The following is a 10653-nucleotide window of genomic DNA, read 5'->3' on the forward strand; positions in this document are numbered from 1 at the left end:
TTTAAGCTGCCATAACTTCTTCAGGTATTATTTTTCAATTTTTTAGACATTTACAGTATATTTTAGATGTGTGTTTTTATACATATTACAGGGCAAAAGATAATTTCAATTTAACTTACTTTCAGCAAACTTTTTATACTAGTGACTTTTTTCTTGCAAAAGCTAAGGATATATTTTCTGAAGAATTTACTTTTTAAAATTACTAATTTTTGCCTAATTGATTAAAAATGGATTTTTTAGAAGATATAGAGGTTTTTTATAGAAAGTAGCCCATTTTATCTTCCTTTAATGATTTCAAGGTCAGAAAATTGCATATTAAACATTAAATATAATTACGAATCTGTTTCCTTGAATTTATCAGGTTTGTTTGAATCTGATGTTTTCTGCTATATGTCAGGGTGTTTTAAAAATTTCTTCTCATTTTTATCTTTAGTTATGAGAACTGAATATTCCTCTTTTCTTACCTACTGATGGATCGTTTTCTATGTCATGGAATTCCTTCATAAACAACCCTCTTTCAAAATCTCTTTCATCCTCAGATGATTAGAAAATATTGTTTCGTGTTTTTTTAAATTCAGATTGACCAACATTAAGTCAAGTGATCCTAGAAAAGAGGAGGAAAAAACTACATAATTCCTGTTTCGTTGTTGCTGTCAATTGTTTTAAGGCATCACAAACATCAGTATCACATTAGCTGGCTTAAAAAATCTATTTTTAAGCCAAACTTCACAAGCACAATTTTAATATTCCTGATGCTCCTAAAACCTAAAACAATTAAAAAAAATTTCAAAGAGTAATTTTGTAAGAAAGATCCAACTGGAAAAGGTCTTCAGGTGACAGAGGAAAGATTAAATGATATTAAGAGAGAGCTTTTAAAAAGGGAACTTCTGAAATGAGACTTATGCACAGGAATTTTTAAAGCTCTATAAAGTTTTCTTGCTTTTTCTGTCTGAGAAAAATATGGTTAATCTATATATCTGAAACAAATATCGTTAAACAGCTGTTCCTAAATAATTTTATGCTAGTGGAAGACAGAAATAGTAGGTAGAAAGCAAATATCTAAACTCAGTTATTGATTTACAACACATAAAAAGAGAGTGAGATTAAGTTTTTTCTTGCTGTTCTAGTGGGACACTCTCTTCCCCATTACAATTAATTTGGCTAATAATCAGGCTAAACTAATTTTCTCACCCACAATTACAGGTGAAACACAAAAGGATACTACACTCTTGCAAGATGAGAGTGGCTTTTGTTTCTTGATTATATGATTACACATCACCCAAATAAAAATGAATTACACAGTAAAGGATTTTTTCAGTATGTATTTGGGTTGAATGTATTACTCATGAATGAATTATGTAGGTCATTCCAAATATCTGCTGACAATACGACTGCAGGATAACAGCACTGATATTGCCAGCGTCAGGCTTTCAAAAATCTTGAGTTGGGTCACAAAATACTAAAGTGGATTAAAACCCAAGAAGTTTACCAAAGGAAAAAAAAATGCTTAAATTTTTATTTCCTAGTCTTTTTGATTGTGGACCCTGAAGAGTCACATCCTAAAATTTTTCTCTACAGCTAAATGGTCAACAAATGTACCATATTTAAATGAAAGTGGAAATTATCTTTTAAGCACTTGATTGTAAGAACTTGGTTTTAGGAAAAAAATACCCAAACACCCTGCTCTTTAGAAAAATGATAATAAAAATGTAAGAGACGGAAATGATGCAATGTAAATGTTAGAGATTTCCAAGTGAATATTCTGCACCTTGTAGATTTCAACAATTTTATTAAGATAATTGATTTTCTTTCTCCACTTATAAAGCCCTAATTAGTGAACCCCTGTTTCATTAATTTAGGTAAATTCAGTGAGGTCCAAGGGTATTGCTAGAAGTGGAAGAAACAAACCTAACCATGTCACAATATTAAAATCTCTAGCCCAGATTTATCACCCTGCTGGTGATGATCTAACAGATTTTTTACATTGGTGCCACTCATGTGTGCATTCGCTCTGTGTGGGTCTATGGGAGAAGTGTTGATGAATTGCAATCACCAACACCCTCTGCATGTCAGGGAAGGAAATCATTGCTGATGGAGAAAAATTTTTCCTGAAGGTTTAATTTAAACACACCCTATGACCAAGAAGCTTAGATCATGTGGTGTGACTGCTGTGTGGCTGGTAGTGTTTCACCCTTGCCTGATCACTCCTGGTTAGGAAAGTGCCTAGCACAACCACAAACAGGTCAAAGGGATCACAAAGACAGCACATGCCAGCTTTCTGAGGTCTGACCTGCAGCATGATCTCATGCTGGGTGGCATCTTGCTTGCTGGAGTAGTCTCACCCATACTATGGCATTCCCATACAAAGGGCAGCCTGAACACACTTTCTCTGATCACATCTCTGTGCCAGCATTCTCCTGCTTCCATGCAACTACATGTCGTTCTGCGCACCCCCTCCAAGTACCGAGGATGTTTCTCACAGACTACCTGACCACACAAAACAGAACATCCCCCATTAAGGAAAGGTATGCATTTTACAAGAGGCAGCTTTACTTTAAGAAAGAGTAAATCTCATCCCCTGCATGTTGTTAACCAGGACGGGGAACTGATGTCTGCGGAGGTGACACGGCAGGGTAAGACACTCACGAATTATGAGGGCAGATGTCAGTTCCAAGTGACGTGTTTTCCATAACCTACTGCCTCTCTCTGTTTATCCATCAAATACAATCTATATAGCAACTGCTCATCTATTTAGTCTTGGACAGAGCATAGAAATGCAAGTCAGACCTCAAATTTAGTTTGTCATTTCCCTTCTCAAAAGGAGATGTGATTTATGTTTATAATAAAGTATTTGAAATGTCATTTAATAGGAAAACAAATGGCAGTTGGATTCCCATGAGCAAGGAGAGAGGATTGCGAAACTTTGAATTAAGCGGTTTTATCTTATCACACTTTAAGTTACATATTTTTATTCTAATTGTAAAAATTATCTGCCTTGACATATCTTTTCCATTATTTTTGTTAAAGGGTATTCATCAGCGGTGTTAATGATGACACAAAATTTTAATATATGCATTAAACATTTAAGTTTTAATATGTTAACATGACACAGGATGTGAATAATAACAATGTTTTATATATGAAGTGAAAACATATTTTATGTTGGAAATAGTTAGAATGCCTGGCAAGTGACTTATATCCATAACAATTTCATTTAAATATTGCTTTTCCACCCCATCTATCTTAGATGCAATTTTATAGTCCTTTTTAAAAATTCATTTCTGCATGACCTCTTTGAGGCTGCAACTTAGTGCCTCTAGCCTACATATTCAATTGCACTTTTACTTGTTCCCATTCAATTACCTTTCAAAGTGGAGAAACCAGCAAGTGCCCAGATCTGAACTGCATGTACCATTCTGGGACTTTTCAGGAATTACAACTTCTGTGCGGTTACACAGTAATAAGGGTACAAGGCAAGAGAAAATCCATCAAACTGCTAAAATATGATGGTCTACCAGATTTGATTTAGATCTTTATAATTTGGGACCTCTTGGAACAGCCAGGTAGTTCCTAATATAAGATTATGTTCCCTTGAATATCAGAAGATTATGATGCATATATACAACAGCTTTCTTTTTATTTCCTAATATCATACCTTCTGACATGTGGCTTTACAATGAGTTTCCCGATAACATTAGGAAAGGGATACCTTTAAAAAGACTCATCTTAAGAGGAAAGGAAATATTTTGGAGGTTTAATGTGCCTAAATGGGAAAATAATTTACAAAAATCTTTGCAGAATTTCCATCTTCTACTGTCCTGTTATCATAAGATCAAATTGTGCTGACAGAATGAAAACTCTGCTCTCTGACTTTATACGCAGCATAAATTCAAGCTGACTTTCCATTCATGACAGTGGATATGCTTAAACAGACCTCGTTGCACCCCAAAAGTTCACATTTTTAATCTGTTAGGGCTGTGATTTTGTATGTTAAGAAAAAACAAATCAGAAAACAGGCATTCTAGATCTGCATACAGGCTCCCCTGTACGGTGCCCATTCTTATTATCTGGATGAGAATTTACAATTCATCTCTCAGCACATTTCTCACAGACAGTAGAAGACAGTGCAGTCCAGCAGCAGGCTGCCTCCACCCTTCCACCTCCAGCAGATGTGAGATGTCAAGGAAACAGATCAGGAAAAACACCAGGGAAAGACAGTAGATAACTGCACACCCCACCTGGAAAAACTCTTCCTGCAAAAAGGCAGAGATTTTTTTCTCTGCATTGAATTCCAGTTGAATTTGGCTGTGTGATACAACAAGTAATGGAGAGATACTAGAAAAATCATCCTTTCAAAAATGGACCTTAAAAGCTAGTACCTAATATGCAAATATTACCATGCAGATGATATACATATTTTATCTTTAGAAATACAAGCTATAATTTGCTTCTCTGTTTATTTGTATCTGGTATGTAATGTCAAGCATTTAAAATATTTATGGTCATGTTGGTTCTAGTCCAGCCCTTTGATCTTTCCTATTTGTATCTTTTAAATGAAATTCCTTGTTAATAAATGACAATAATTGTATTTTTAAAGGTGTTTTCTCTTCTACATGCTATATATGTATACATTTTTTTAAGAGGAGAAATGGATGAGTCAACATGTTTTTTTTCAACAAAATGTTTATTTTAACTTTTTTTTTTTTTTGTTATCTTGTTTTAAAAAATGGTGTGAATAATTTTACAAGGGTCAGAAGAATTGTTCTGCCTCTGCCAACAATTCACCTACAGAGGCTCAGCCACTGATGGAAAATTGCAAAATGGAACTACTACTTTTTTCCTGTGGTGAATAATTTATACTTGGGAATGGTTTCATCACTGAGCACTCTTCAAGTCATTAAACTGAACTGAAGAAAATGGGGTGAAGTCATCATCAAGAAGGTCAATTTATGGAAATACTGTTATCTCTTTCCCAGTATTATTAATACCTACTGACACCTTCATGTTCATCAGGGTAAAGCCAATCATTAGCCTATGAGGTATAAGTAAGGTCTCAAATACATGCTCACAATGAGAACAACGTTATTGTAAAAGTGATCTGAGTGCAGTAGGTATGAGAAGGAAAAGGCAGTGAGACAGAAGGGAGAGGCAGCCATAAAGCCTGATTTTTAGCAGGCTGTTGTATTTCTTGCCCTGGATCTGCATGGTGCTTATTACTAATTGCCTATTGGTATTTCCAAGGCAGATCTCTTCGATGTCTGAAGAACAGCCACTCTGTAATTCTAGAAAGAATTAATTTGGCAGAGGGTTAAAAGGAAAGGCTATTTGACTCCCTTTGAGATGTGTGTAATTGTAATATTTACAATATATTTCCTACTAATGTCTATTTAAAACACATTGTCACCTGGGAAAAGTTTTCCGACTGTTTTCAAACCAAATGACTTGCATGTAGATTACAGACATGTTAATCTTTGCAAAGTGTCTGTTATGACTTAAAGGTTCAGATAAGGCTACTTTCTTAGCAATGTTTTTGGCACTAGCAATCACAAAGTGCAAGCTAAAGAATTTTCTTAGCTAAAAATGCTATTCCACTCCATGAGCTTAAGAGAATAAAATACTTTAGTGACATGGTCCCTTTAGAACTACCTCTGAAAATTCTGCATTAAAAAAAAAAAAATTAATTTGATAGCATGAAACCTGTGTATCATAATATTTAAAATAAACATACAATTGATGGACACATAACGGTATATGTATTTAATTTGGTATTTCCTGAACCAGTCCTACTAACTTTGACTTGCAATTTTTGCAAATCTCATGACAATCCAAGTGCACTTCTCCACAAAGAAACATAACAAATCTCAATCCTGAACAACACAGAATCTCCTCTTGCAATCAATACAAATCATGCCTTTTATTTCAAAGTGAGATGAACTGTTCCTTCATTTTCTGAGAAAGGTAAAAGAGGTTTTCCACATTTTGGTTGGTTGTTTGGTCATTTTTTTTTTTCAAATGGAGCCTTCCAAACTGGAATGCAAATCCCAAAGGATCTGAAATTGAAATGATCAATATAAATTGCTGAATGCATTGAATCTTTTCTATTTAAGAATATTATTTTATAAGAAGCATTATAGATATGCAGGATGAAAGTAATCTGTAAATCTCAGTCAGTCAATCTCCCTGCTTTGAGAGAAGGTCAAATATTCTCAGGTTGTCTGATCTTTGCCTAATCTGTTCATAGAGGTCTTCAATTACGAAGTTAAAAAAGCTCCCTAGGCAGACTCTTCCAATCCTTAACAGCCTTTGCAGCTGGAAAGTTTTTCTTTAATGTCTAATTTAATCTAATCTAATATTTTTCTCCTTTTTGAAAAATTAAGCCAGTGATTTCTACATTGGGTGAACATGGAGACTAACTGATGACTGTGCTCATTATAACATCTTTTTACATATTAGCAGATTATTACTGAATTGCTCCTCACTCTTTTCAAAACTAAGCAAATCCATTTCTTACAACTTTTTGTCACATTTTTAAACCTCTGAGTTGTGTTTCTGCTCTTGCCTGCACCCTAGTTAGCCTGCATCTTTTCTTAAAGTGCCATGCTCAAAACCAAACTATATTTTAGCTGAAGCCCTCTTACTGCTGCATAGGACAGAATAAAGACATCCATCTCTTACTTATGGCATGCCACTTAACACACTCCAGAATGACAGTGGCCTTTTTACTCAGCAAAGGCTTCAAACATATTAAGACTATTTAATTCATCATTACTGCCAGAGATTTTTCTGCTAAGCGTTTTTACATTTACGTCTTGGCTTTTTTCTACTCCAAGTCTAGTATTCCTTAGAATTTCATATGGTTAGTTTTTGAGCATTTCAGCAACATTTTTAGGATCACTGTGAGTACTCATCTTCTCCTCCTGAGTGCTTGGAATCCCTCCTAGAAAGATGCCATCTGTCAGTTTTATGTGTACTCCTTAATTCATTGTCCAGTCAGAAATGTGACTGTTCAATAGATTGGACCGAACACAAATTTGTTGTGTGAATTTTATAGCAAACTGCTAAAAATGATGAAGTTTAGAGTTTATTTTGATTGAATCCTCCACTCACTTCATTTGTTCATAATAACCAATTACCTCAACATATGAAGGTTTGCATCCTTATCCTTTTACAAATACCACCATCCATAAGTAGCTGTGTCAGAAACACGTCTTTCACAAATTGCACATAGAAACAGTAGTGCCATTGCATTTCTCTGTAGGTTTTTTTCAGTCCCTTCCCGGAGAAAAATACTAACTGCATAAATTCTTTGTCGTGTTCTCTTTGACCTGATTTATGACACATCTTTGCTGAGAGACTTGGAAATAACTTTTGGGTTTACCACTGAAATTATAGCTCATGATCCATAATTTCCTATAGCATTTCAATATGAAGTGATAAAACTGTCATTAGCAGAGTTTCTATATACTGCACAAAATGTTCTTTTCTTACATATAACATACTGTAATTTAAAAAAATAGGCGTGTAGATGTATACATGACTCTTATTTTGCACTTGGGATTTTCATTCAGAGAAATGCGTAAGATTGCTGAATCATAAAGTAGATTAATTTGGAAGGCCACTGCTTACTAATTTCCCCCACTAATTTATGCATATTGCCACCAGTAAAATTGTACAGGAATAACGCACCTAATTTGCTTAGGTGTTTTTGTAAATATTACTGACTGGCTGTCTCTCTGGGTGTTTAAATGCCTTTTCATATCTGGCCCCTAATAAATAATGAAATGTAGATGTTGCCCTCAGCTTACCAGTTTTGCTTGAGCATTGCCTGCATCCTGACTGTCAACTGGATTTAGCATATTTGCATAATTAAGTTTCATTCACTACTGGATTTTTTTAAACAAGAAAGGGAAAACCAAACCAAACAAGGAAGCAGGGAACAGCCTATCTGCATGAGGCATTTAAATGCATCCTGCTAGGCATGTTTGAGCAGATCCTATTTATGCACTTAGATTGAAAAAAAAAAAAAAAAAGTAAAACATTTAGGGTAATTAAAATAATTCTGAATTCAATTTTAAATCCTGCCAGCATTATTTAGTGTTCTATGAGAACTGTCATGCAAAGGTAAAAAAAGGAGGGTAAATAATCTTTTCCCAGTACAATGAAGTAGTCCTACTGCTACTGAAATGTGTAACAAAACTTCTGTGGCCTTTTGGAAGAAGAGCAGGTAACTTCAAGTTTTGCCTGATTTTTTTTAAAAATCCACAACAGTTCAGTGAGTGAGAATCCCCTTTAACTGTCAAGTTGATGGTGACCAAGGCTAAATATAATAAAAACTTTGCTTTTGCTAACTTGGGATCAGATGGTGGAAACAAATCTTGATATCTTCTGCAGAAAGAGAACTGCCTCTGTCATTGCAAACTGGATAATTCCAATGCACAATCAAGCATTTAGTATAACTTTGCAAGGACATACTCTGGAAACACACAAGAAAAAAGAGTGTGGCTTTGCACAGATATGGATGAAAGATTATGGAGGGTTAATCTAGCAGAGAGACAAAAAACATTTCCTTTTCAATGACTCCAGAAGGAAAGAACCAAAGAGAAAAGAAAAAATTAAAAGTGAAGGGGGATAAAATGTGAAAAAAGTTTTTTCTTCCAAAATCTTCTGGTTAATTTACTCCCAGGTCATAGAAACAATAGCTATAACAGAAGAATAGAAAATAGATCGTATCTCAGGATTCTACATTTAAGAACACCTGGTCTGTTCTTCCACCTTTCTGATGGGAATAACTATATCTACATAAAGGCATCTTTTCAGTGCATTTTTAAAAATCTTGACTGACGTGAAATTCAACAGCTTCTCTTGGCAACGTATCCTACTGTTTAATTACCTGTATCATAAGAAATTTTTTTTCATGAAGTCTAAACCTAAGTCTCTCATACTTGAAATAACTTCTTCCTTTATGCTCAGTGGACATGAAAAGATACTTTTCACTCCTTTTTTAAGTAGCCAGACTGTTACCATATACCCTCTACTTAGTTTACTTCAGCAGTTGCTTTTGACCACCACCACCACCAGACTTCCAGTCTTGCCTAAAATCCCGTGTGCTCTGGGGTTCTTGCAAGTTTCATTGCCTCCTTCTGGCCTCTCTCCAGCTGATCTGAGTATTTCCCTACCTGCGAGGCTTGGGTAGGTTCCTGTATCCTGTGGCATCTAGATGGAAAAGGAAAGATATGGTTTATCACACATCTTCTATTTAAAACTGAAAATCTGAGTGATTTCTTTAAAAATTATAATTTCTATCCTCACAGGGAGATGACGTTATGTAGTGTTTCACTGACACAAGGTGTGCTTTTCTTTGACTGCTTGTTTCCTATATATATCTGTCATTGTTTAACTAAAACTTTCAATGACTATTGGAGAAGTGGCCCTGACATTTTCAGCAATGACAAGTTGTTTCAAAATTCAGCTACTCACCACTCTCCATATTAAATGCAGCAATAAATTAATATTTTTATATGCTCCAAATAAACCAATGAGAAATAATGCTGAATATGAAGCTGAGATTAAATCCCTTCAGAGAAATTCCTATTTGGTGCTTTAGGACTTCTAGGACTGTCACGTCTCATTTTGAACTGTTTCTAACACTAAGTATTAAAGCAAATTTATTTTCTGAAACATGATTGGGAAAAAATGGTTTTGTGGGATTTCATGGACATTGTGTCTTTCTTAACCAATGTGAAATACATTGAATTTACCCATAAGAAATTAGAAATTAATTAATCCATACTTCTTGTTCTAATTGCCACTCTTGGAAGCTCATTATGTTTATGAAAGTTGAGCAGCTCTTTCTGGCTCACACAAATTATTATCCATTACCCAGAGCAAGCTGAGGCATAGAATAGGTGCAAAATAGGTTCAACTGAGGTTCATCACACATACTGGAGGTAAAGATTCTCCTGCTGTAAATTAGCTAATAATGTCTTTGACAATACAGAGAGCTAAATGAATGTCTCATGTCTAACAAACAGCTGTATTTTCACTCCTACAGATAATCGGTGAGCACTCAACCACAGTGAATAGATTGAAAGAGGCTGATAGTTCTTTACGGTAAGACTAAGTCAGAGCATATTAATGTAACACACGGTCATACATGTGCCCCAAAAATGTGGGACACATGTGCCAACCATCCAGCCATGCAGATCTTTGGTACTCTGTCACCTTGCTCACAGTGGATTACTGCTGACAAGTTGTAAGTCCAGATTGGCTGGATTCAGCTACGGGATCTGATCCTTTGTGATGCTGAATATTGCTCTAAGTGATACAGACTGCCGAGTGCAAGTCAGCACTTCATGGAAAATGCTCAGGAAATTGCAGAAATAAGTCCAAGGGCTACTGCCCTCTGAGAGGAGACAGGGAAAGCAAGAAGTGACTCAGAATGACCCCCAGCTCTCTATTCTGATTTTCTCTAGTTGCTCCTGTCATCAAAAAATACAACCAAAAGGATGCAAAAATTGTAATTAATGGCCAAGCTATGTGTGGGCCCTCCTCCTGTGGTTCTAGGCATGAGGCTGTTGTGGCAAATTTAAGAAGATGGCCTTTTTTGGGGTTGTTTTTTGTTTTCTCTTTGTACAAACTGGACCCAAGCTCTGC

At 35.3% G+C, this 10653-nt stretch overlaps 1 long non-coding RNA gene across 1 annotated transcript in view; it reads left to right on the plus strand.

Moving 5' to 3' along the window:
• Nucleotides 1–10099, plus strand: part of LOC126641234 (uncharacterized) — a 184549-nt gene extending 174450 nt beyond the window's left edge. Inside the window, exon 3 of the long non-coding RNA XR_007629217.1 lies at nucleotides 10052–10099. This is a non-coding gene — a long non-coding RNA (uncharacterized LOC126641234). The remainder of the gene's footprint in view (nucleotides 1–10051) is intronic.
• Nucleotides 10100–10653: the final 554 nt, after the last annotated feature.

This window comes from Myiozetetes cayanensis, unplaced genomic scaffold (genome assembly GCF_022539395.1).
Source record: "Myiozetetes cayanensis isolate MyiCay16 unplaced genomic scaffold, myiCay2020 scf1, whole genome shotgun sequence".
NCBI classification, from domain to species: Eukaryota; Metazoa; Chordata; class Aves; order Passeriformes; family Tyrannidae; genus Myiozetetes; species Myiozetetes cayanensis.